This window comes from Vicugna pacos, chromosome 3 (assembly GCF_048564905.1).
Source record: "Vicugna pacos chromosome 3, VicPac4, whole genome shotgun sequence".
Taxonomy (NCBI): domain Eukaryota; kingdom Metazoa; phylum Chordata; class Mammalia; order Artiodactyla; family Camelidae; genus Vicugna; species Vicugna pacos.
Window position 1 is genome coordinate 54,328,692 of NC_132989.1, and position 25,522 is coordinate 54,354,213.

At 32.8% G+C, this 25,522-nt stretch overlaps 1 protein-coding gene across 3 annotated transcripts in view; it reads right to left on the reverse strand.

Moving 5' to 3' along the window:
* The window catches only part of RGMB (repulsive guidance molecule BMP co-receptor b), a 686,402-nt gene that overhangs the window by 640,896 nt on the left and 19,984 nt on the right, over positions 1 to 25,522 (reverse strand). The window contains exon 1 of one of the 3 annotated variants that reach the window (XM_072958355.1): positions 6,186 to 6,207. The exons of the other annotated variants lie outside the window; for them this stretch is intronic. The gene's annotated coding sequence lies outside the window, so the exon portion shown is untranslated. Of the gene's footprint in view, positions 1 to 6,185; positions 6,208 to 25,522 lie in introns of those variants that run through there. 3 annotated transcript variants of the gene reach the window in all.

Consider the following 25,522-nt stretch of genomic DNA (forward strand, 5'->3'; position numbering starts at 1 on the left):
AGTTCTACAGTTTAAGAACATTATTAAAACTCCAATTGGACTGAATCATTTCCATTTTTAATTTCAAAGCTGTAATCTGATTGCACATAGATGTGATTCCAGTGCAATCTGTTCAATCAATATATATGAAATCAACAGAGCATCTCTGGCAGTTACACTGCACTACCCATATTCTATACAGCCTCAACTCAAATTCCAGTCTTATGAACCCGAGATTGCTCTTTCCTTTTGTGCTTAAATATAAGAGGCAACAGATGGAGTAGAATAGAACATCTTTAAAACTGTAAAAATTATCTTATGGCCCTAATTAACACAGAAACATACATTCATCTCAATAAACAAGACCCAATTTATGGTAAACATGCTATATGAACGTTTCAAATGCTTTTTTAAGTAGAATGTTTTAGTATTGACATATTTTATTGTTTTCCAATTATTCATTTATAATTTTGGGCGGATAATGATTTGGAAAACAATGAAATCTTAATCAAAATAAACCCAGAGTTCTGTCTACAGGGATGATTTGATATATAGAGAGAAATAGGAAAGGGAAGGGAAGGAAAGACTTTGTAACGCCGTAAGCCAAGCTGCCATTATCTTTTTTCCCCACATAATTTTGAATAGCCCCAACAGCTGTGCTTTGTTACCCAACAAAACAATTTATTTGCCATTATTGACCTTCTAATTTTACCTTGAAAGGTTGTGTAAATGAAAGAAACAAAGGCAGCACTGGTGGAAATAACTCAAAAACATAGCTTTTTAGATAAGATACATTTGGGGAAAAAAGAAGTGGAAATGCTTAGGAAATCTATTTCTGCACCTAAATCTATGTGCAAAAGAACACATGTGAAAAATAGAGCTCTGACTCCAAGCTGTGGTTTAACATCCAGGACTTCATAGGGTTATTAAGTATACCACAGTATCTGTTAAGTACTGACCTCTGCCACAGAAACTTGGCATAAACTGTTCTCTTTAGGAAACAGATATAGCCAGAGAGTCTCTGCTTTCTGTTAGATTTATGCAGAATTTTGAGCTGATCAAGCTGTGTTTATGGTAGCTGTCCATATATAGACTGTGGAAAAACATAATAAATTATCCTTAAAAGGACAAGATTGAGTGATATTAATTAAATGGTCTGAAAATTAAATCTCAATGAAACCATTTTTAATGAATTTCCTGGTGATTAGGCAGTTCTTCACTTAGTTTACTCTATTATTCCAAGAAAACCAGAAAAATCCCATAATGATAAAGGAAATACCAAACATGTCATAAAGAAAGACATCCGTTCTGGATGAGATTTTATATATGGTGACATTTTCCTGCTTTAAATTCTTTAATAGTTAACTTGGCATCTATCCAGGACTTCCTATGCCAGGCACTGATTTATGGGAAGTATATATAAAATCATTCTATTCTCACAAGTACATGAGGCAGCCAGCATTATTATACATATTTTTCATATAAGGACAACCGAGGCACAGAGAGGTAAACACCATCATGTCACTAGTCACACATCATCCCATAGGCTTAAAAAGGGGTATCTGGCTTAACATACAAGACCCTGATGTGGTTGATGGTCTCCTTAGGAGCCAGCTTCCCTTTCTTCTCAGATCCTCAATGCCACCTATGACAACCTACTTCAGTTCTTTCAACATGCAATGTCCTCTCAAGTTCATCACTATCTCCTCCTCCCCCTTGGCCTTAATTATCCTTGAAAAAGTAAAGGAATCTCTTCATTGACCCTTCTTTGTCTTGACTTTTCTTCCTACGTCTTCTGCATTCCTCGATTGTACAAATACCACTGATTGCTAAATTCACCTTAAACCTATCCTCATTTTTGAGCATAAAAAACTACATAACATACCCATTTCAGTTGTAATGTGATAACAAAAAAAACATGAATTAAACATATCCATCTTCAAAATGAGGGAACATGACATTACAGTGCAAGTACATAGTGCCTGTTTGATAAGGTTTATGAAATGACTAAATGAAAATGAAGAAAAATAAATCATTTCTGCCCTCATCTTTTAATAGTTATAATAATCTTGAATAACTGTTTGATGTAAAATAATACCAGATAGATTTGTCGATCTTGTACAAATGTAGTTTTATATAAAGTTTTCAATTAATAGACAATCGATAATGATGTTGTTTCCCCAGTATCACCCTGAACTGTAACAGAATGAGATAAATGGTACAAATTTAGAAAAAATATAGAAAATACTTAGGAGAAATAGAAAAGAACATTGCAATTTTCCTGAGAGGTAAATAATTTTGTCAATCCCTAAGTGCAAAAAAAAAGCTTTACCCACCAAGCACCTAGATGTCAGAAGAAAAATTAAGAGTAAGGAAGAATTAAAAAACTAATCAGATCTCTGGAAGTAAAGTGTATCTTAATGATTCCCAGTTTATAATTTATTATGAGGCTTATGTGTGACTTATGGAAATGTTGACAGAGGAGAAGGGTTCCTGATTGTACCTGTAAACCTACTTATAGAATCTGGCATGTTTAAATGTTTTGATTCCTAAGGGAAACGTCTGTCAGCTTCTTGGGAGAAGAAATAATTTGTGTGAAAGACCATCATGTGCTAGGGAAATGTGACCCAAAAAAGGAGTGTCACCAGAGAAAGACAATATTCAAGAACAGTGGCCCATAATGATAAAACCTGACCAACATACTACATCAGTTAGATTGGCTTAACTGAGTCATCTTCCTCTAACTCCTAAAAATAAAGATATAGTGACAGTACTAGGAAGATTCATAACCACAATAACACTTTTCACAAACATCTTCAAGAGCTTGAACCACATTTCATAAGATAACATCTATTACCATGTAAACGAAGAGTCCTTCATAACAGAGAAGCCAGATTGCAAAAGGAAGTTAAATTATCCAACACCCAATTGGTGGGTAAATAACTGTTTACAAGAATTATTTTGGCTGTTTAATTAATCATTGCTTTAGTTCCAACATGAGTCTTTTGCTTTTCAGTATCAAATCAAGAAATCTTTCCATTCCCTCTTATTCTTTCTGAACTATCCCTTAACATATCCTTCCTACTCATTTTAAATTATGACTTTTAATATACTTCTTGGGTTTATATGCCTTAAATATTTGAATATACTCATCTATACCTGGTCTAAGAATTTTCCACATAAATATGAACATACTTCTTTAATTTCCAATATTTCTCTAGAATTCAATGACATGAGTACAATTATTTTAAATGGGAGGGACAAAAATCTCTGTCCACTGCATCAAATACACAGTTATCATAGTTTGTTCAAGTTATTTAAATGACTGTGTATTTTAAAACAGCTGAAGTCAGAGAAAACTGTAATGAGCTGACTTCCCCCCCCCGCCCCCGTTTTTCTGGCTCTAGGAGATTTTTACTTGAGAGGAATAAAACTGAAATAAATCAAAGCAAATATTAGCATTTCCATACAATTACTTCATGTTTAACGTTATTTTGAATTTTAAAAAATGTATAGTGGAGGCACAGTGCATGTTTTTAAAATAATCAGAGTTATAAATGAAAGGACCTATTCAGGTTGTAAAATATGTAGGGTAGAATGAAATGACAATAGTAATAATATTAATGACTACATATGTGCATCTCTGCATATATTTTATTACACTTCCAAATCCATCAAGCACTTTACACTGGGAGGCTAATCTATACAGACTACATCACTGGGTTTCTTTATCCTCTGGCTTCCAGCCAGGTTGGGCCAATGGGAGACATTGGCAGGAAAAAAAGAGAGTAAAGGGAGTATATGGTATTCTGAATAATGGCTCCTCAAAGATACCTACATCTTAATCCCCAGAACCTGTGAATATATTACCTTGGGTGGAGAAAAGGAATCTGTAGGTGTGATTAAGTTCAGAATTTTTGAGGTGGAGAGATTTTTCTATATTATCCCAGTGGGCCTCAGGTTCACAAGGTTCTTTATAAGAAGGAGGCAGGAGGGTCAGAGAGAGAAGACAATGTGAGGGCAGAAGCAGAAGTCTGAGAGTCATGAAGATGCTACCACATGGCTTTAAGGCAGAAGGGAGGGCCATGAGCCAAGGAATGCTGGTATTCTCTAGAAGCTGGAAAAGGCAAGGAAACAGAGTGACCAGTGAAGTCTCCAGAAGGAACACAGCCTTGCTAACACTTTGATTTTAGCCTAGTGAGACCCATGCAGGAATTCTGACCTACAGAAAGGAAAGGAAAAGGAAACAAAGGAAGGCCCATTTTGCTCCATACTCAAGAAAATATATTTTGACATAAAGCCCAGGAATTGGGATAAGGAATAAGAGCACATCAGAATGTCTATACCTGAAAAAGCATTTTCTTTGGTTCCTTTCTTTCCTGGATTGTGCCCCTCAATTTCCAGTCATACTGTTGTCGCCGAACCCTAATCTTGGTATCCCCAGTCTACTAAGAATGCAGTAAGTTTAAACATTTTCCCTAGTGCCCCCCCAAAACCAGAAAAGGCTTTCAATGGAAAATTTATGATAAGTGTGAAGCTCACCTCTAGTGCTTGAATTCTTTCAAGGATTTACCACAGCCCTGCAAATTCCTTCCTGTTTAATTGTCCCTTAGAGCCCAGCAATTGTTTTCTTTTGGTATTATCTTTTGTCAAGTTTTTAAATTTGTTATCATTTACAAGCTTCTTTATGATGCTCTCTCAGCTTCCTTTTAGAAGGATGTTTTTCTCTGGATAGGTTATTTTCTTTCAGGACTTTAAAGATATTATTCCATTGTCTTCTGCTTCCATTGTTTCCACTGAGAAGTCAGCTATATTGGGATAACTGTTATTTCTTTGAAGATAATCTCTTTTTTCCCCTGGCTTCACTTAATACTTACTCTTTCTCTTACTTCCTGGTTTTACTATGAAGTGAGAAGATATGGATTTCTTTTTATTTATATTGCTTCTGATCCTATAAGTCTTCTTAAATTTGTAGCTTAAAATCTTTTGTTTTAGGAAATTTTTCAGCCCTTATCTTAAATATTGATTCTGTCCTATTCTCTTACTCCTCTTTCTAGAGCTCTAATTACATAAATACTAACTCTCCTCTGTAAATTTTACTCACCTTCTCTGCTCTATTTTCCATTTTTTGTCTCTCTGTGCTTCATTCTGCTATTTTTTTCAGTTCTTTCTTCTAGTAGGTTTTGAATCTACCACTAACCATATCAAATGCATTATTTCCTTTAGTTATTTTACTTTTTAAATTTTAGGGTATATACTCATTTCATACTATATTTTTAATTCTCTACTAAAATTCTGAGTTTGTTTTCTACTCCTTTGATCATACTAAGCTAGAGATTTTAAGGTTTGTAACTGATACTACATCACCTAGATCCTCTGTGGGAATCTTTACAGTTTCCTTTGTTGCTTTTGATTTTGTAACATGATTGTTTCCTCATGTGCCTTGTTCTCCGTGAGCTCACTGGGTTCATGGACATAATCCATTGATCATTTCCCTAATTCCCAAATGTATACTTGGAATGGTCATACATAGAGGTAGGCAAATTTCTCTCAAGGCAAAACCTTTACTTGCAAATTAAGAGCCAAGTAAAAGCCCTTGAAACATCTTCCCTCTGCTAAGATAGTAAGTCAATAACGTATCCTAGGGAAACAGCAGGGATTAATGCTACTCTCAGACTTAAATGATACAGCCATGGTAGCCCCATTTAATTCACCAGCCTGGTCAGTGCAAAAATTGGATATATCATGGGGGGTAACAATAGCCTACTGCAAATTTAATCAAATGATAGCCCCAACTGTAACTGCTGTTACATGTTAGATGTAGTGTCTCTTCTAGAGCAAATTAATACAATTCTGTTTGCATGGTATGTGAATATTGAGCTGGTGAGAATTTTCTTTTTGATAATCATTAAGAGGAAAAATCAAAGCTGGTTTGTGTTCAGCTAAGACAGATAACAATATATGCTCCTGGTTTTTACTTGAAGGCTATTAATTATCTTACTCTCTATCACAATATTGTGTAAAGGAACAAGAACTACCTGGGCATATGAATTAATTATCCATTCAGTGGATAATATATTAACCCATTATACTGATATATTATGTAATTAATCCTGATGAATAAGAAATGGCAGGGTTTCTGACCACCTTAATAAGAAACATGCACTCTAAACATTGAGAAGTAAGCCCTAAAATGATTCACAGACCTGGTACCACAGTGAAGTCAAAGGACAAGTTCTGCATCTTGCACCTTATCGCACTAAGAAAGAAGCAGAATATTTAGTGTTAGTAGTACTCGGAGATTTGGAGGCAGCACATATCACACTTAGCAATATTGCCCTGGCCCATTTTTCAGATGAGACAGGAGGGCCTTGCTCTGATTGGGCTTCAAAGGGGGCCCTGTAACTTAGGACATATGATTAAAAATATTCCATGGTAGTGTGAGCACCTGCAGCAGAGGAAGTATCATGCGGAGGCTCCGGCAAATCCTAATAGGATATATGCCATGCAACCACTTGGATCCTCAAGCAAAACCATGCCATCCATAGGAAAGAACTATATACCAATTGATAAATATCACTTTCATGTGAATGAGCTCTGACAGAAGCTGAGTGACTGACCACAGGACATCAAGTGACCAAGTAGCCAGAAGTGCTCATTATGGATAGGTGTTATCGAACTCATTGCTATAGACTGAATGTGTGTGTCCCCTTAAATTTCATATGTTAGAAGCCTAATTCACAATGTGACAGTACTCTGAGGCAGGTCTTTGGGAGATGATCTGGTTATGAGGGTAGAGCCCTCATGAATAGGATTAGTACCATTATTAAAATGACCCCAGAGAATTCTCTTGCCCCTTACATCATGTGAGGACACAGTGAGACGATGAATGTGAAAAAGGACATGGTCCCTGACACCAAATCTGCTAGCACCTTGATCTTGGACTTCTAGCCTCTAGAACTGTGAGAAGTAAATTTCTGTTGTTTATAACATACTAGAATATTCTGTTATAGCAGCCTGAATGGACTAAGATACCCACCAAGTTACAAGATGAGGGAAGGCAAGAAGCTGTGCAACAATTTGTCATGTTAGGGAAGCATATCTGGAATTGTGATTAAGCAGGTCCAGGGACTACAAGTAAGTTTCAGAACTAGAAGACTAGGACCTTCCTTATCCCTTATCAGTCTTTCACTGATGTCCTTCCCTCTGCTCACAAGAATGGACCTAAGCGGGGTTCTCTATGACAAATTGACAGAGGAGGAAAGGGATCAAACTTAGTCCAAAGATGGACCACTTGGTATGTGGATGCAAACCAGAAATGAACTACTATTGGACTACCCCATCAGGAGTGACCTAAAGAACCACAGTGAGAGAACACCCTACTGAAGGGCTACGTTTTAGACAGTGAATGCAGTTATCCATTATGTCCAGAAAAAGAAGTGGCCAAAGGTACACTCAGATCCTTGAACAGTGGCAAATGCCTAATTGATCAGGAACCTGAAAAGAACACTTTTGAAAGACTGTGGAAGAGGCATGCGGATGGAACTGAGAATGGGTACAAAGCATGAGCATTTTCCATGAGAGACTATCCCATGGAAAAGAGTCACTAAACATGCAAACTGCAAGATGAGTTCACCTGCCCGATCTTGCTCCCTTCACTCTTCTTTTCCTGAGAGAACTTTCCCCAATAAATCATTTTAACAAGGATCTCCATTTCATATCCTGCTTCTAGGGAACCTGACCTATGCCAGTGGGAGATAAAACCACCCTGCTATCAAACAAAGACAAAAAAACTAATCATCTTAGACTGTAGACTAAAATTTGAGTGATGAAAAAACTCTCTGAGAATGCGGAACCAGAGGCCTTCCATCATGAGTTTAAAATTTGAATACATATTACCTTTGTGGTCCAGAAAAATCACATGGAAAAAAAATAAACTCCAAAAAGTGAACTTAAGTGATCCAGACTGGCAATACACCCATGTGCCCCTGTTCTTTCAGATGCTATGGAGAACAGTATGTAAGTTCCTTAAAAAACTAAAAATACAGTTACCATATGATCCTGTAATTCCACTTCTGGGCATATATCCAGATAAAATTATAACTCAAAAAGATGTGTGCACCTCAGCGTTCATAGCAGCACTATTTACAAGAGCCAAAACATGGAAGTAACCTAAATGTCCATCAACAGATGAGTGGATAAAGAAGATGTGGTATATAAATACAATGGAGTATTATTCAACTACAAAGCGAATGAAATAATGCCACTGGCAGCAACATGGGTGGACCTAGGGATTATCATATAAAGTGAAATAAGTCAGACAGAGAAAGACAAATATCATACGATATCACTTACATGTGAAATCAAAAAAAAAATAAAACAAATGAACTATTTACAAACAAGAAACAGATTCAGATATAGAAAACAAACTATGATTACCAAAGGGGAAAGGCATTGCAGGGTTGGGGGGAATAAATTAGGAGTTTATATATATATATATATATATATATATATATATATATATATATATATATATATATATATATATTTTAAATTGAGTAAATATATAAATCCTAAAATTCAGGTAATAGAAAAACTTGAAACATGATTTTTTAAAATCCAAAACTAAACACCAAGAAGTAAAATTGTGGAAAATTACAATTAAAGAATGGATTTTAAACAACTATCCAGAGAGAAAAGAAATGATCATTAGATTGACAGCAGATTCATAATTATCTACATTGCAAACCAGGAGACAATGAAATATTTCCCAAACTGAATAAATGTAACTCTCAATATTAAAAAAAAAAAACCGATGTGTATTTATCTAAGAGAAACTGACCAAGATTTTAACAGACAAAAAAATTTCATGTAACATGCATTTTAAAATATCACTGATATAAATAACTAATAGTCCAACAAAAACTTGTAGACAGCTAACAAAATACTAAAAGAAGTTTATGATGGCTGAAATATGCCTTTTGTAATAATGAGGGATAATAAAATTTTGCAATTTAGCCAGGCTGATGTCAACTGGAAAGAAAAATATCTTAATAAAAGAGAATGACAATTTAGTGAGCCTAAATAAAATTAAGAAAAAGCTATACATTCAAGATTGTCTAAAAAACAGTTAAAAGACATACAATTTTATATGAAAATATACTCAAATATAATTTAGTTTTAAAATACAGATGAAACAGATTATTACAATAATCTTGATGCACAATAAAATTTAAGAAGAATTAATGTATAGAAATTAAACAATCAAATAAAACCAAACTTGAAAAGGGACTAATGAAACTCATAAAGCTTGTGTTAAACGCATCTATATCCAAAACAAAAATATTGGCTCTTCAGTTTATCCTGTCTTGTAAATTCCAATGGAAAACTGAATATATACACATGACCAAAGGGAGCATGAACTTAGCACAGGGAGTGGGATGCGAGAAATGAGCAGTGTTTTATGAAAGGGAGAGACCAAAATAGGTTATAGGATATTAAAAATCTATAGGAAATCTGAAATGTGAGTAAAAAGGTTTTATTTGGGGCTTTGATACCAGCAGATCCCTTAAGAAAAATTATTATTTCAGGAAAGAAATGAAAATAATATAAAAATAAATATAAATCCAGATTTTTCTACATAAAAAAGGAAATGCAAGTAATTATATTAGAATTATAGATCTCTTCATATTTTTACATTGGTTTTATAAGGTAAAATATAGTGAAGGAGGGGATATGCAGGAAAAAAAACACAGCCTGCTCTGTGATTCAGAAATGTGAGTTCTTGGAGGCAAGAAACACAAATCCAATAACTGCAGGTAACTCAATAATTCATAGTTTGTGAAGATTTAATTAAAGAAACAATAACTGTAACTATTGGAAAAGAGAAAATGACTGTGTTACTGTTCATGGTTCTCAGAAAACATCGTAGCAAAGTTAACAAGTATAAACAAAAAGAAAACAAACCACATTTCAAACAGATGTTTCACTCCTAGACACTCTGGCAATGCAGTGAATGGCAGTCCAAACACTAGAGGCTCTTACCTTATCAAATCATTTATACAACAAGAGGGAGAGAAGAAACTGCATCTTAAAAGGGAGGCAACAATGTATTAATAAATGTGTTATTGGTAGCTCACAGCAGAAAAAAAAAGTGACAATATATGTATGTTCATGTATAACTGAAAAATTGTGCTCTACACTGGAATTTGACACAACATTGTAAAATGACTACAACTCAATAAAAAAAAACGTTTAAAAAATGTGTTTTTTTACCAATTACATTCGTTGATGTAATATAAATACCAAAGACTATAAAATGTATTTATGTAATATATGTATAGGCATGCATACATATCTGTGCTTAACTAGAAAGGAGGATTGGGTAAATAATTTCAAAATTAAAGAGTTGTTCTGTCTGAGGAAAGGTTGTCCATAAATGATTATGTTACTGTACCCAGGGAGCACTCAAAAGGACAGACAATGATATCTGCAAAATAGCTATTATTGTTTTAAATGTTTAAATAGAGATGTTATTAGTTCAGGCTAAAAATAATAAAATCCTGGTATTTTTATATATACATGTTAAAATATATGAATACACAATAAAATGTCAATTCACAATATTTTTCCATATGTTCCTCCTTATAATCATTAAAGCATATGAATTTATTTTCTTAAAAGCGGGTATGGTGAGTAGGAGTGTCATGGTGTAGAAAAGTAGCTAAAGAAGTTTGCCTTACGTTGAAAGAGAGGCTAGAGCATCAAAGACCAGCGAGAAGTCCTATTCAAAACAGACATGAGGTATCACAGGACAGCAGGATACAACTGCTGAGCAGGGAGGATACTTCCTGTGCTAGCCATACAAGCAAGACTCCTGAGGAGCAGAGGAATGGCCTACTTGTCCCTGGCACATAGCAAGAGGCCACACAGAGACATCAGTCCTGAGAAAAGATTGCTTCTATTTAAAAAAAAAAAAAAAACACCAAATGTCTTAGAGAAGAAAATAGTGTGAAAGACCCAAAAAATAAACCTAAAGACTATATATATAGTACTCATGGGTCATGGGAGTCATTTCCTGTTTAGAAGAGTCTCATATCTCTCAGTGGTTCTCAGGGTTCCTGTCATCAACAAGAATAGAAGCAGTGGACTCCACCACAAGCAACACTTCCAAAGGAATGACAGAGACTGGATGAGAAAGCAACAAAATGAAATTTATTTATAAACTGAGATTGCTTCTTCTGCTAATGTTTCAGTTTGTTGGATCATTGATTAGTGGTTTCACTTTGGGGGGATAATTGGGGGACATATCAATGTTATTCTGGATATCTGAATGCTAACACTGGAGAAGAATCTTTTAATAATAAATCATTCATGAGCTCCAGTGAACCTAAATCAACTTTGAAAGTAAAGTTAGTCTTGGGACTCATTCGTAAAGCAGAGGTAAACTAGTATCTGGTACATACTGGCAACCATGCAGTTCACAATATAATGACAAAATATGGTGAGTTTAAATTTTCTGTGAAATGGAAAATGTGTATTTTAAATAGTGAAACTAAAAAGAGTTATCAGATTCACTTTAATTTGCACATACACACACTTCTTCATCCTCAAATTTAAAATATGCATTCATTTATTATATGCAATATTGTATGAATTTGTCTTCATGGAATAAAGTTAATGGTCTTTTCAAACTTTTTTTTTATTGTTTTAGCTGTGTTTTAGTTTCCGCAACATTGACTCACTGTGGATTATCAGTGCAACCTAGACAAAGCATATCCACAGAGTATATTTCACATTTAAAACACATTTTCACAATAAATGTAAAATATTCATTCAACTAAGTAAGTCAAGATACATACGAACTAAAATACATTTAAGAAAAGATTGGTGCCAAAGCAATACTGAAGAAAAAGAATGAAGCTGGAGGAATAACCTGCTCAGGCTTCAGATAATACTATAGAGCTACAGTAATCAAAACAGAATGGTATTGGTACAAAAACAGGCATATGGATCAATGGAACAGAATAGAGAGCCAAAAAATAAACCCACAAACTTTTGGTCAATTAATCTTTAACAAAGGAGGCAAGAACATACAATGGAGTAAAGACAGTATCTTAAGCAAATGGTAACTGGACAGCTGCATATAAATCAATGAAGTTAGAATACTCCCTTACACCATACACAAAAATAAACTCAAGATGGCTTAAAGACTTAAACATAAGACACAGCACTATAAACATTTTAGAAGAAAACATAGGAAAAACATTATCTGACATAAATCTCAGCAGTCTACCCAGGCAATAGAAATAAAAGCAAAAATAAACAAATGGGACCTAATTAAACTTATAAGCTTTTGCATGGCAAAGGAAACCATAAGGAAAACAAAACAACAACTTATGAAATGGGAGAAAATATTTGCAAAAGATGAGACTGACAAGGGCTTAATTTCCAGAATATATAAACAGCTCATACAACTTAATTAAAACAAACAAACAAAAGACCTCAATCCAAAAATGGGCAGAAGACCTAAACAAGCAATTCTCCAATGAAGACATACAAATGGCCAATAGGCACATGAAAAAATGCTCAATACCGCTAATCATCAGAGAAATGCAAATCAAAACCACAATGAGGTATCACCTTACACCAGTCAGAATGACCATCATTCAAAAGTCCACAAATGAAAAATGTTGGAGAGGGTGTAGAGAAAAGGGAACCCTCCTACACTGTTGGTGGGAATGTAGTTTGGTGCAGCCATTACGGAAAGCAGTATGAGATTCCTCAAAAAACTAAAAATTATAATCCAGCAATCCCACTTTTGGGCATATACCCAGAGAGAACATTAATTCAAAAAGATACATGCCCTCAGTGTTCATAGCAGCACTATTTACAATAGCCTAAGACATGGAAACAACCTAAATGTCCATTGACAGATGACTGGATAAAGAAGATATGGTATATTTATACAACAGAATACTATTCAGCCATAAAAAGAATAAAGGAATGCCATTTGTAGCAACATGGATGGACCTGGAGAATGTCATTCTAAGTGAAGTAAGCCAGAAAGAGAAAGAAAAATACCATATCACCTATATGTGGAATCTAAAAAAAAAAAAACACAAATGAACTTATTCACAAAACAGAAACAGACCCACAGACATAGGAAACAAACTTATGATTACCAGAGGGGAAGGGGCTGGGAAGGGATAAATTGGGAGTTCGAGATTTGCCAATATTAACCAATGTATATAAAAAGATAAACAACAACTTCATACTGTATAGCACAGGGCACTATATTTAATATCTTGTAGTAACTTACGGTAAAAATGAATATGAAAACGAATATATGTATGTTCATGTGTGACTGAAACATCATGCTGTACACCAGAAACTGATACAACATTGTAAACTGACTACACTTCATTATTTTATTTATACATATATATATACATATTTACTTATATATATGAGAAAATTTGAGTTGCAAATTATTAGGAGAGAGAAACTCTGTGATTTGGGGGGAAAATCCTTAATATTCAAAGCATATAAATACTAAAATTAGAAGTACGTAAAATATTTTCATTTTCTAAATGTCCAAGATGCAGAAAATAAAACAAATATACTAACCTTTAGCCAGTCTCAGTAAAACAGCAGTAATAAATTAAAAGGTAGAATTAAAATGTTCAAAATATCCTCAAAGTTTATAGAAGCCATCATATAACATTAACTGCTATACGCTCTGCGTGAAATTTTAAAAACTGTGACTTAATTATTGGGTAAATACTGATTTTCAGCAAATTACCTTTCAACAAATCAATCATTTGGCATACTGGCTTTATGAGAATATTTTCTCCCCCAGAAAGTTGATTTAAAATCAAATTGTCATTTTCTCTCACCATGCTTTACCCACACTAACGTATGGCCCTGCAACACATTATGCTCCTTTCATAAACAAGTCTTTTTGGATATTATTCCACTTGGTTAAACACTTTCACTCCTTCCTATCTGCCTAATGAAATCCTAACTACCGTTGGTCATATGTGAGCTCTAAAACACATTACCTTTACCTCACAATAGATAATACAACCTTAGACCTGGGCTATAGTGACACATTTATTGGTTTCAATATTTGACTACTGATTTTGACAGACTGGATGATTTTTCAACAAATATTTGTTACCATCTCCCTTGATGCAGAGTGTATTTCCCTGCTCTGTTGTTGAGATTGGTCATGTGAATTGTTTAATCAATGCAAGATGTGCCTGCCTTATCTGAGATTTTAAGCGTTATGGGTTTCTATTATCTTGCTATCTTTTCTGCCTTTTCTGAGAAGAATGTGCACTGGATAGTCAGAGAATGAGAAATGCCTGGAGTCAAACACCCTCCAATCTGCATCCTGCAGTGAAGTTCAACACAGTAAAATTCAACCTGAAGACTTGAGAGTGAAAAAAAATAATGGTTTGATTTTAAATTGGTCAGGTTAGGGGTGAATTGTTACATAACATTTTGTGACAAGAACCGACTACTAAATTGACTATTTCACAGCTATCCTGAAATAATTCTTGAATGAATGAACACAAAAAACAGAAACAACATAAATTTTTCTATAGCCTAATGATCAAATAAACCATGGTTCATTCTTTTGAAGACGATTGTGCATTAACTAAAAATTCTGCTTTTAATTTTAACTTTTAATACCTCTTACAACAAAATAGTAACATTTAGCAAAGTAATACAGCGCATTATAAAAAGTCAGTCTATATAGAGAATTCCAAAGTAGACATTTTTCAAATTATCCAAAATGAATCATTCACGCACACAAAATTATTAATATTTCAGAGAGATATGTATACAGATAGATAAATTGATACAAAGATGGAAATAATTTTATAAATAATGGGATTATATTACATAAGTTATGTTAAAATTAAGATACTATAACTGTATTTGAATTGGGCAGAAAGAAATATTTTGAAGTAAAACTGAACGAAATGCTAACACTGTAAGAATATTATTATCTAAAATAAAACCTCTACTTAGAAGAAATAGTATAAAAATTGAGAATGAAATCATGCTTTCATATTACATATTTCAAATGCAGAAAGTATATATTTACTTTTTTATGAATTATTAAATAATTGACATTCTCACATTGTTACCAAAAATTTTCCTCATCTCAATTTTTTATCAGCCTCATGATTGTTGATGTTTATTATATTGGCATTCTATTTTGTAACCATTTTTCCCAGAGTTGTTTAGACTTAAGTAAATTCAGTGTTCACCAACAGTCCTTTTTCTAAAAAATCATCACTGAGTTGTTTATTTAAATCTATCTCTAGTCTCAGTTTCCTTCAAAGGGGAGTTATGAGTACATTATTACAAGAGTCTTTCATGATTGAGAATGTTTATAAGTTGTTTCTGAACTTGAATGATATATTGGCTTAAAATAATTTTAGTCTGTTGTGAATTCTATTTCCATTCAAATATATTTTAATTCTTACACCATTGAGTATTTCTACTCAAAAATCTAAAGTCAACTGGATATTTTTCCTTTTTACAGCTTTCTAGATATTTTGCTTGAAGAATCCTTTGTTTTCACTTGAATTACAATAATGTTCATAGAATATATCAGTATTTTTTATTTTTTCCTGAATTAACATTTATCAGAATTTAATTTTGCTTTTTGATATATAGATTTAGTTTTCTTTTCATTTCAAGGATTTTTTCAGATTATTGCCTTGAACACATATATGTATATATATTTTTTATTTGTTGAGCTCCTCAAAAATTTTTAGTGATGTTAAAAATTGTTATTAAAATTTTACATGAAAGTTGAGATTATAAAAAACTGGTATGAGGGGGAAGGGTACAGCTCAGTGGTAGAGTGCATCCCTAGCATGCATGAAGTCCTGGGTTCAATCCTGAGTACCTCCATTAAAAATAAATAAATAAATATATAAACTTAATTACCTTCCCCCCCAAAACAAAACAAAACTGATATGAGAGGAAAGATACTTATTTACACAGGAGAAAAATAGCAGAAACAAAAAGAGAACATATAGAAAAACACACTGAAATTATTCAACGTTTATACTGGGTTGGTATGGATAATCTGTGTTTACATCTCCCTCGTCCATGATACAGATATTTTGTTCTGTTTTGTTTTAAATAATGAGCTTTTAATGTTAAAAAAATAAACACAAAATAGAACAAAACTTATACTCAGACAGGTTGGAGGTCAAAATTCAGCTCAAGCTTTTATTAAATGATCTTGGGAAAATTCCCTAGTTTCTGTGTGATTCAGTTTGCTCATCTGAAAATTAAGGTTAGTAAGAAGTACTGCACAGAATTATATGAATTAAGTGGAATAAAGCACTCAGTATCAGCAAATAAAAGATAACCAATAAAATGCCTCATATTTATTGTCTTTTCAATATCTCCATTGCTATCACCTCAGTCCAAGCCACCTTTATCTATTTCTAGTACTACTCATACAACTTCTCTAAGTCATTTTACATACAACAATGGTGAGGAGAAGAAGTTAGTGCAGAGACATATACTAGGCTGTTGGTAATTTTTCTAACATTGCAGAATAGAATGTGTGAGTGAGCTTGTTTGGCCTTTATGTTTTCACTGTCTACTGAAATCCTCAAGGCTGGTTCATCCACAGTGAACCATTAAAAGAAGGAAGGCTGATAAACAATGAAGATTAAAAGCAGTATGGGAGGATGTGGAGAGAGAATGCCAGCTGATGCAGATCTGTGTATACTCTGGCAGATTTACTTAGTGACTAGTGGTATACAGCAAGACACAGAATCACTAATGCTCCCTTTGGAAGAATAAAAGTAGAGTGAACTAGAAGGCTGCACAACCTGCTCAGCGAACACTGTGTATGGAAAGGTGGTGCTCCACATGGAAGCACACATGTAAACTACATTTACAGGAAGTACTCTGTCAGTGTGGCAGTGTAATGAGGAGTCTGACTCCATTTTTGTTGTTGTTTTTACTTGACAGCTTTTAAGCCACTCCTACCCTCTTTCCCTTGTGCCTCATGTCTAAGCAATCTGATTTAAAGGCCGGGGTTCCCTCCTGCATTGCTGACAGGAGATTCAAACCAGTGCAAACCACTGCTTGTATGTAGGAACTCTCACCGTTGACCCATCCTTGAGCCACAGTAAAGCTCAGATGCAGTCTCTTTGCGTTTGCAAGTCATTTTGGGCTTACAGAAGCTTGTCTGGCTCTCCTCAGAGAACAACATCTGAATCAAATTTCAAGGCAGGGGACTCCACATGTCTCTGTAGATGACCGTTAACACAGGGAAAGGAGAGAGAATTCCCATTGTGGATGAACTGGCCTTGAGGATTTCCACTGGCAGTCAAAACACAAAGGCTAAAGAACCTCACTCACACACACTATTCTGCAACATTAGAAGAACTACTAATAGCCTCGTATATATTCCTGCATGACTTTCTCTTCTTCCTCATTGTTATTGCTATCACTATTTTTTATAACTTCAATAATTCCAAAGGAACTATGTAAAGACACTATAAGAAGAAGGAGGAAAGAAATAAAAGAAACAAATAACCAAAGAAAAAAGCACATCAGAAAACTGTCACCAAAGAACAAACGAAAAATTTTACCATACAGAACTCGTAAATGTTTAAAAATCAAGAAATCAATTACTTTATAACAAAGAATAAAAGCAGATGTAATTGTCCAAGTTTGCACGGGAGGCAGCTCATTGTCAGAGTTCAGTAAAAAAAAAAAAAGTAGAAAGAGAACAAATAAAATCACAGAAATGAACTACATTGTTGAAGGAGCTCAGAATAGATACCACTAAAAAGAGAGTAAAGAATATAAAGGACAGGATTGAAAAAAGTAAATAAAGTGAAATGGAAATGAACAATGAAAATGATTATAAAGTAAACATTAAGGAAGATAAGCCCAAAAGAGACCAATCATGGCACATTTTGGTTCCCCCAAATAGAAGAACCAAAATAGTGACACACAAAAAAATATGTGAAGATGAAATTTAAAGGAAATATTTATGATGAATGAATTATTTAATCTACAGGTTGAAAAGGTACTCCATGCTGCAAAATACACTAATACAAAATGATCAACATTGAAACATGCCCTAATAAAGTTACTGGATATCCAGACACAAAATTCAAACTATTTCCAAAAGAAAAATAGTCAGTAACCTTTTATTCTAGAGTAATATTAAACACTGGTAAAGCATTATCTACCACATTCTAAAGGAAAGGAAAGGTGACCTAACAATTTGGTCATCTTCATATGTGGGTAGTAGCCAACAAATAGGACAACATGAAAAGACTCATAATCTACTTTCCAGGAAGTAGATTTCCTACTCTTCCTGAAGAAGAGCTTAACATTTATATCAGCTAACCAAATGTCGACGGACCTACAAAACAAACAACAAACCAACCCGGTAGCGATCATTTACTTCAGGTCGTATACCGAAATAAATGAGATTATGATTACAGAAGAGATTGTGAATATAAACACTGATGATACAGACATCTTGTAATTAATAAAATTCAAAAGTAGAACTTAGAGACAAGTGGACTGATAGGCTTTGTTACTATAGATTGTATTTCTGTTTCAGAGATTCATATGAATGGAATCAGATCATATTCTTGAATGGAGTCTTTCATTCAGCATAATGTTTTTTTAAGATTCATACATGTTATTTGTGGTATCTTCAGTCCATTCTTTTTTTCATTCTTGAGCAGTATTCCATGGTATGAATATTCCTTATCTATTAAACTTTTGATAGACACTTGAGTTGTTTCCAATCTGGGACTATTATGAATAAGCTATTTAAAATCATTATGTAAAAAAAAAAAAAGAAATAAAGACAGACAAGTGGAAGTGCAGATAGGTTGATTGTGTCATCTCTAGTATTTGGGATTTAAATTAACATTTAAAAGTTGGTAAAGTGATAATAAAAATATCTGTATAAATTTGTATCCATAAAGTTAAATACTAAAAAAAAAATCTAACTTTCTGAAGTCAAATGTGGAAACAAGGGAGAAAAGGAGAAAAAATTAAAATAACCAATTATGCCAGTAATCACAGTGGTGAGTAAAGAGACATTGTATAAAGGACAGAAATGTAAGTGACTAATAGGAAGCAATGCTTCTTAAGCTATCTGTGGTGAAATATCCGGTTTTCTTTCTCCTTCTTTTTAAAACTTCCAATCCATCATAGACTGTTATTTTACTAAAATATATAGTAACAATTACCAAAGATGAGGCTCTAGCTATGGTAATGTGATGAAGTTGGCAGATCCCCCCCTCCAACATCACGCTTCACTCCCCACCACAAAACTGTTATAAAAATGGACAAGATTGTCAAAATAGCCATTCTGGGATCTACAAATTAATGAAGGATAGATAACAAATCAAACTGCTTATTCTGGAAGAATTCCTAGAGCCTCAGATAAAAAAACAGCAGAAGTCTCTGTTCTTTCCTGGATGCACTTGTATCCCCACTCTCAGCCCTGTTGATGAGAAAAGCAGTTTTACCAACTCAAGGTCCAAACCAGAAGTTTTGGAGTCAGGCGGGTGAGAAATGGCCAAGCACTGAATATGCTCCCCAACTGACACATTTATTGATAGACATAGGGTGGATGATTTACATGAAAAGATGCTCAGCATCATTGGTCTTCAGAGAAATATAAATAAAATCACAGTGAGATGCCGTGACATGCACACTAGAATGGCTAAAATACAAACGACTGACAACACAAAGTATTGGTAAGGATATAGAGAAACAAGAATCGGTTCAAAGATAAATAGCATAGCCACTTTGGAAAAGAGTTTGGCAGTTTCTTATAAAGTTAAATGTACATTTATTATATGTGACCCAGCAATTTTACTCCTTGGTATGTATTCAAGGGAACTGAAAACTGTCATGTATTTTTCAATATTCACAGCAGCATTATTCATAATAGCCAATAACTGGAAATAATCCAGATAGCCACCAATATCTGGTAAATAGATAAATAATATTTAGTGAAGCCATACAATGGAATATAATTCAGTAATTAAAAAAAAAAGAAAGAATCTCTTAGCACATGCTACAAATCAAAAAAACTCCTTAGGCTAAGCAAAAGAAGCCAGATGCAAAAGACTTCACATTGTATGAGTCCATTCACATGAAATGTCAGGGGAGACAAAACTTTAGAGAAGGAAACCAGAACAACGTTTTCCCATAGCTGCGGTTGGGAACACAAAGTGACTGCAAGTGGGCAAGAGGGAAGTTTTTTTGGGTCATATAAGTGTTCTGGAACTGGATTGTGGTGATGGTTGCAAACCTGTATACATTTACTGAAAAATTAGTAAGCAGTAGATTTATAGTAAGTGAACTATATGCTATGTGAATTATACCTCAATAAAAAGAATGAATTACCAGAAAAAAAGACAGATACAAAATACAACCTCCTTTCATATTGTTAGATTCAAAAGATATGACATTACATTTTAATAAATAAAGTTTAAAAATATGAAAATAGGAAATAACATAACTATATACATTATTTACTGAAAATATGCATATAATTAATAGAGAATTGCTATTATACTCTAATTTTTAGAGTGAGTCCCCATATTAAATGATTCCTTTTATTAAATGGACACTTTAAATAAACCCTATTTTTCAATATTCAAAGTTTTTAACATGACAAATGCATGTGCTTCTTGCTTGTTAACTCATCTAGACTGGGTTGACAATAATGCTACTAAAAATGGATAGTGTACATATAAACTGTTTTTATGTTTTACTCTACTAGAATTCATAGTAGTAAAAGCCAGTCTTAGTAGTAGAAGCCAATCTTGAAAGTTATATTGACTAGAAAGAAGACATTTTAAAGTCATATTAAGAAAATCAGAAAATTTAGTTTTACTTTCTTTCTAAAATGGGATAGATGTTGCCTTATAACTCTAAAATTTTAAATTTAATTTTATACTTTTAAAATTAATTTAAAATGATTATAATTTATTTGTTCTTTATTTTTTAAACTGTATCTTCAATCCTTCATCAGCAGTCAGTCCAACTATTTACTCTGCAATGTAAAAGTTAAATTTAAATTATCTATGAATAACAAAAATGATTACATGAATTACCTATCTATCAAGATTTTTTTGATTGAAAATAAAATTCAAGTGCATAAGGGGTTTGATGATAAATTTCACTACAAATATGATTTCCAATTTCAACTGGAAATTGTTTAAATTGTAGAATATGTAATAACTGTCTGGAGAAATTCTGTTCTAGTTTCCTAACTTTTGTTGATAATTCTTACACTTTCTTCAGTTTATTTATGCACCCATGACTGTTGACAAATTAACCTTAAGATGTTATACACTGTATCACAGTCTTACTGAGTGAAACCAGTATGCATGTCTGACTATTTGTGACTCATAGCATGGGCACAATAACATCCAAACTGCTTTTAAAATCCGGTTCATCAAGAGTTGTTAACTGATCACAGGCTTGGATGTTGCATCATCGACTCCTATATGTTTCTAAAAGCATATTCACAAATTCTGCACTCATATCTGTATGAATCAGTAACCAACAATTTGCAGACCAGCACGAGTTCACAGACTACCCTTTGAGTAGCAGTGATATAAAGGTGTAATTATAAAAGTAATCACTAGAACAAAATCTCTGGAGAAACAGAAAATAACCTACAGACAAAAAGATATTGCTTGGAATGAAAGACTCAGAAAGAAGCAGTACACTCAGAACGTATTTATAAACTGTTTCTCTGGGACTAGAAATATGTCTCTTCACTTAAATCGATAAGTGCAAACAGGGAAAACACATCCTTAAAATGAGAAAGAAATCTCAAGAGTAAATCACAAAGTACTTATAAACACAGAAACAAAAACAATGTTAAAGATAAAAATATGAACAGTCATATAAAACAATTATAATATTTAAAAATGTGAAGTCAAAGAAAAGGAGCATTAAAAGGAAAAAAAGGCAGTTTCTATTGCCAAAGAGTACTATCTATAGTGAGTTCCAGAATTTAAAAATATAATATACACCAAATAGTATAGCATCAATATTCTTACCCAAGAACATCACAAAATAAAAGAAGAAAAAAGAAAAAGGGAGTCGTATTTTTTCAATCAGTATGTGACAGATCATACGAACAAAATTAAGCACATATGCAAAGGCCCAAACAGCATACTCAATAAGTTAAATCTGAAAGCACAGAATGCATGTTCTTTTTAGCTTCCCCAAGATCATTTATAAAAATTATTATAAGCCTCATAAAACTCTCCATAAATTTCAAAATAAAACTAATACAATGTCCTCTGAGCATAATTCAATTGAAGTAGAAATTAATAACAATCAACATAAACAAGTATACAAGAAATGTTTTGAAGTCCTTCTTAAATGATTATGACAGAGAAAATATAGACATATAAATATTTTATATATAATATATATATTTGTATATATGTACATATGTGTATATAAATATACAAACATATATATGAAAGAATAACAAGAAATATCCAAGGATAAATATTATCATTACTTGCAAATGCTATTGGATTTCTTGGGTAAGCAAAAAGAATCATTATTATTATCATTACTACACCCAGTACCACTACCACTAATAATAACAAGTACTATTACAAATATGAATATACTATTACAAAAAAAAAGAATCTAATAATATAACATTGATGATTTGAAAATACACAAAAATCAATTAGCAAACATAATTAAAAACTATCTAAAATGACTGCATGAATATTAATGCAGATAAAAAATAACCTACCTTATTAGATTGAAACACTAGAAACCAGAAAACTGTCAATGCTTCCTGACCCAATCAATAAATATAATTCAATACCCCCAAATGTCAGTATCTATTATTTCTGTATTAATGTCTATATCTGATTATCTACATTTTTTTTTTTTTGACTAGAGGGTCAGTTCAAAAGTAGTTATGGAAAAAAATACATTCAAAAAGAGCCAAGAAAATCTGAAAAGGCAGTAAAGGGTCTAGCTTTACCATATACTAAATATTATTCAGCCAGTATAAATCAATCTGATATCAGAAGGACTGAAAATCAAAGGAATAAAATAAAAATCCAGAGATAGTACTCGATACCTCTGGGAATTGAGAATATGATAAAGCTGACATTTCAAATTTACATTAAAAATTAATCATTTGGCAAATGGTGTTGGGACAACCGGTGGATTATCTGGGGAAAAATGTATTTCTATAACACACTTGATTACAAGTTAAAGTTCAGACTATTAAATAACCTAAACCCCCAAAAAAGCCATAAAATAAAGATTAAAATTTCAGAGCATTAAAAAAAAAAGTATGGCTAGAAAAATAATACAATAAGCAAAGTCAAAAAACACATGACACACTTGGAAGAAATAGATAGAGTTATATTATAAATACCCAGTAAATTACTTCAGTATATAATATTTCCATCAAATCAGTAAGAAAGACCAACAGCTCAAAAGAGAAGTATAGGAAGAGAGTTCACAGAAATGGAAAAGCAATTGACTTAAAAATACAAAAAGATACTCAACTACACTTATAAAAAGAGGAAATACAAAATAAAGCCAAAATGAGGTAACAATGATAAAAAGTCAATTAGATCAGAAAAAAAGTAATTTTTGTTTTAGATTATGCTGTAAAGGGTGTGATAAAGTATCTTGTAGCTTGCTGGTAGAAGTGCAAATTTGTGCAGCAATTGCGGAGAGCAATTTGATATCATCTATTAAAACTTTATTTGCATAAGACTCTGTTCCAGCAATTCAACTTCTAGGAGTAAATCTTAATATATACTCTTATATATGCTCAGTGTATATTTTAAAGTGTGTACAATGGTCTTTTGTATAGTAATAAAATATGGAAAATTTTTATCGAAGGGGTCTGAGTAAATAATTTATGATACATATATACCAGAGAATATCATGCAGCTGTGAAAAAAAATTAAGCAGCTTTATACATGCTGAAACATCTCCAAGACAACTTGTTTTATTTTTAAAATGCAGATCAATTTGCATATTATGAAACTTTGAGTATGTGTGTTGGGGGGGTTATTATATATGTTTGTAACTAAAGGGAATATCTGGAAATCTCTGGAAATACATCACATGGATATTGCTAATGAATAGGACTGAGTGGCTGGAGGACAGGCAACTAACTTTCAGCCTTATAATTTTTGCGAGTTTTTAATTTTGTGACATTGTCTCTATTACTTGCTCAAACGAACAAAATTAAAGCAAAATAAAAAGAATTAAGTGTATTTATAAGTGCAGAATTGGAACTGTCTCCAAGATACATAAGTAACACAAGCACAAAACACTGTCTCTAATGCAAGTATGCATCTGTATGTGTTCAATTTATATATATGTAGACATTTATTTGTTTGCATATGTGTAAAACATTTCTAAAATGATATAGCCAAATAAACTATTTGCAAGGATTACCTCTAGGAGAGTCTACAAGATCTAGGTCAGCTGTTGGAAGATGACTTACTTGGTTTTAACTTTTTCATTTTGTTACTGTTTTAATTATTTATTATGGACATAGTACTTTTCAAAAGAAACAAAAAAATGTTCTTCAAAATTCCTCTTATTTTATCTCATATCCTTCAATAGCACAAAAAAATAAGCTCTTTTTTCCTAATGAAGCTTTGTCTATAATACTCCAATATACATTTCTTTCTATTTCATTATCCCCTTATTTTGATTTTTACTTTCTAATATATGCTTTTTTTCCTTTGGATGGAGATTTTGGTACTAAAAGACAACTCAGACTCCTTTGTAACTCCATACCAAAAACAAGGTTTACTTTTTTCAACTTTTTTTTTTTGCACAATTTTGTATTACTTTTGATTATCTAATCGATAACATTCTTTCTAACGTAGTTGATATTATATAATAAGATATGTGTATTTTCATATAGATCAAGACAAGTTTATTTAAAAGTAAAATGTCTCCAGAGCAACCTACAAAAGAAAAAGCACATAGGAGATAGTTAACTTTTGTTCAAAAGCACCTTATGATGATTAAAAAAAAGGCCATCAAAGTAAATCCAAAATAATTTTAAATTTTAACATGTTGCTTGATGTGTTAAATTCACAATCTAACTGAGGTCGACAAAAGATCATTGACCTTAACTATTTTGAAATAGGTGTGTTTATCACTTGCTTCTCAAACTGAAACAGAATAAAAAATTCTGGTATCAGAAGAATTTAAATTTGGACTGGATATGTTCCAGATGGAATCATCTTTCTCATGAAGTAAGGTTAAGTTCTGTGCCTGGGTGGTGCATATATAGATACAAATCAGATTCAAGCAAGCAGGATATCATTTCTATGGCTTGTTTTAATATATTTGGCAAACTTACTCTCTTTACGTTTGTGATTTACTATCATAAATGGGACTAATCTAACTGCATACTTCAGTGTCATCCACATTGTAAATTAAAAATCAGCCCTATAAGGTTGCTCAAATATCCAAA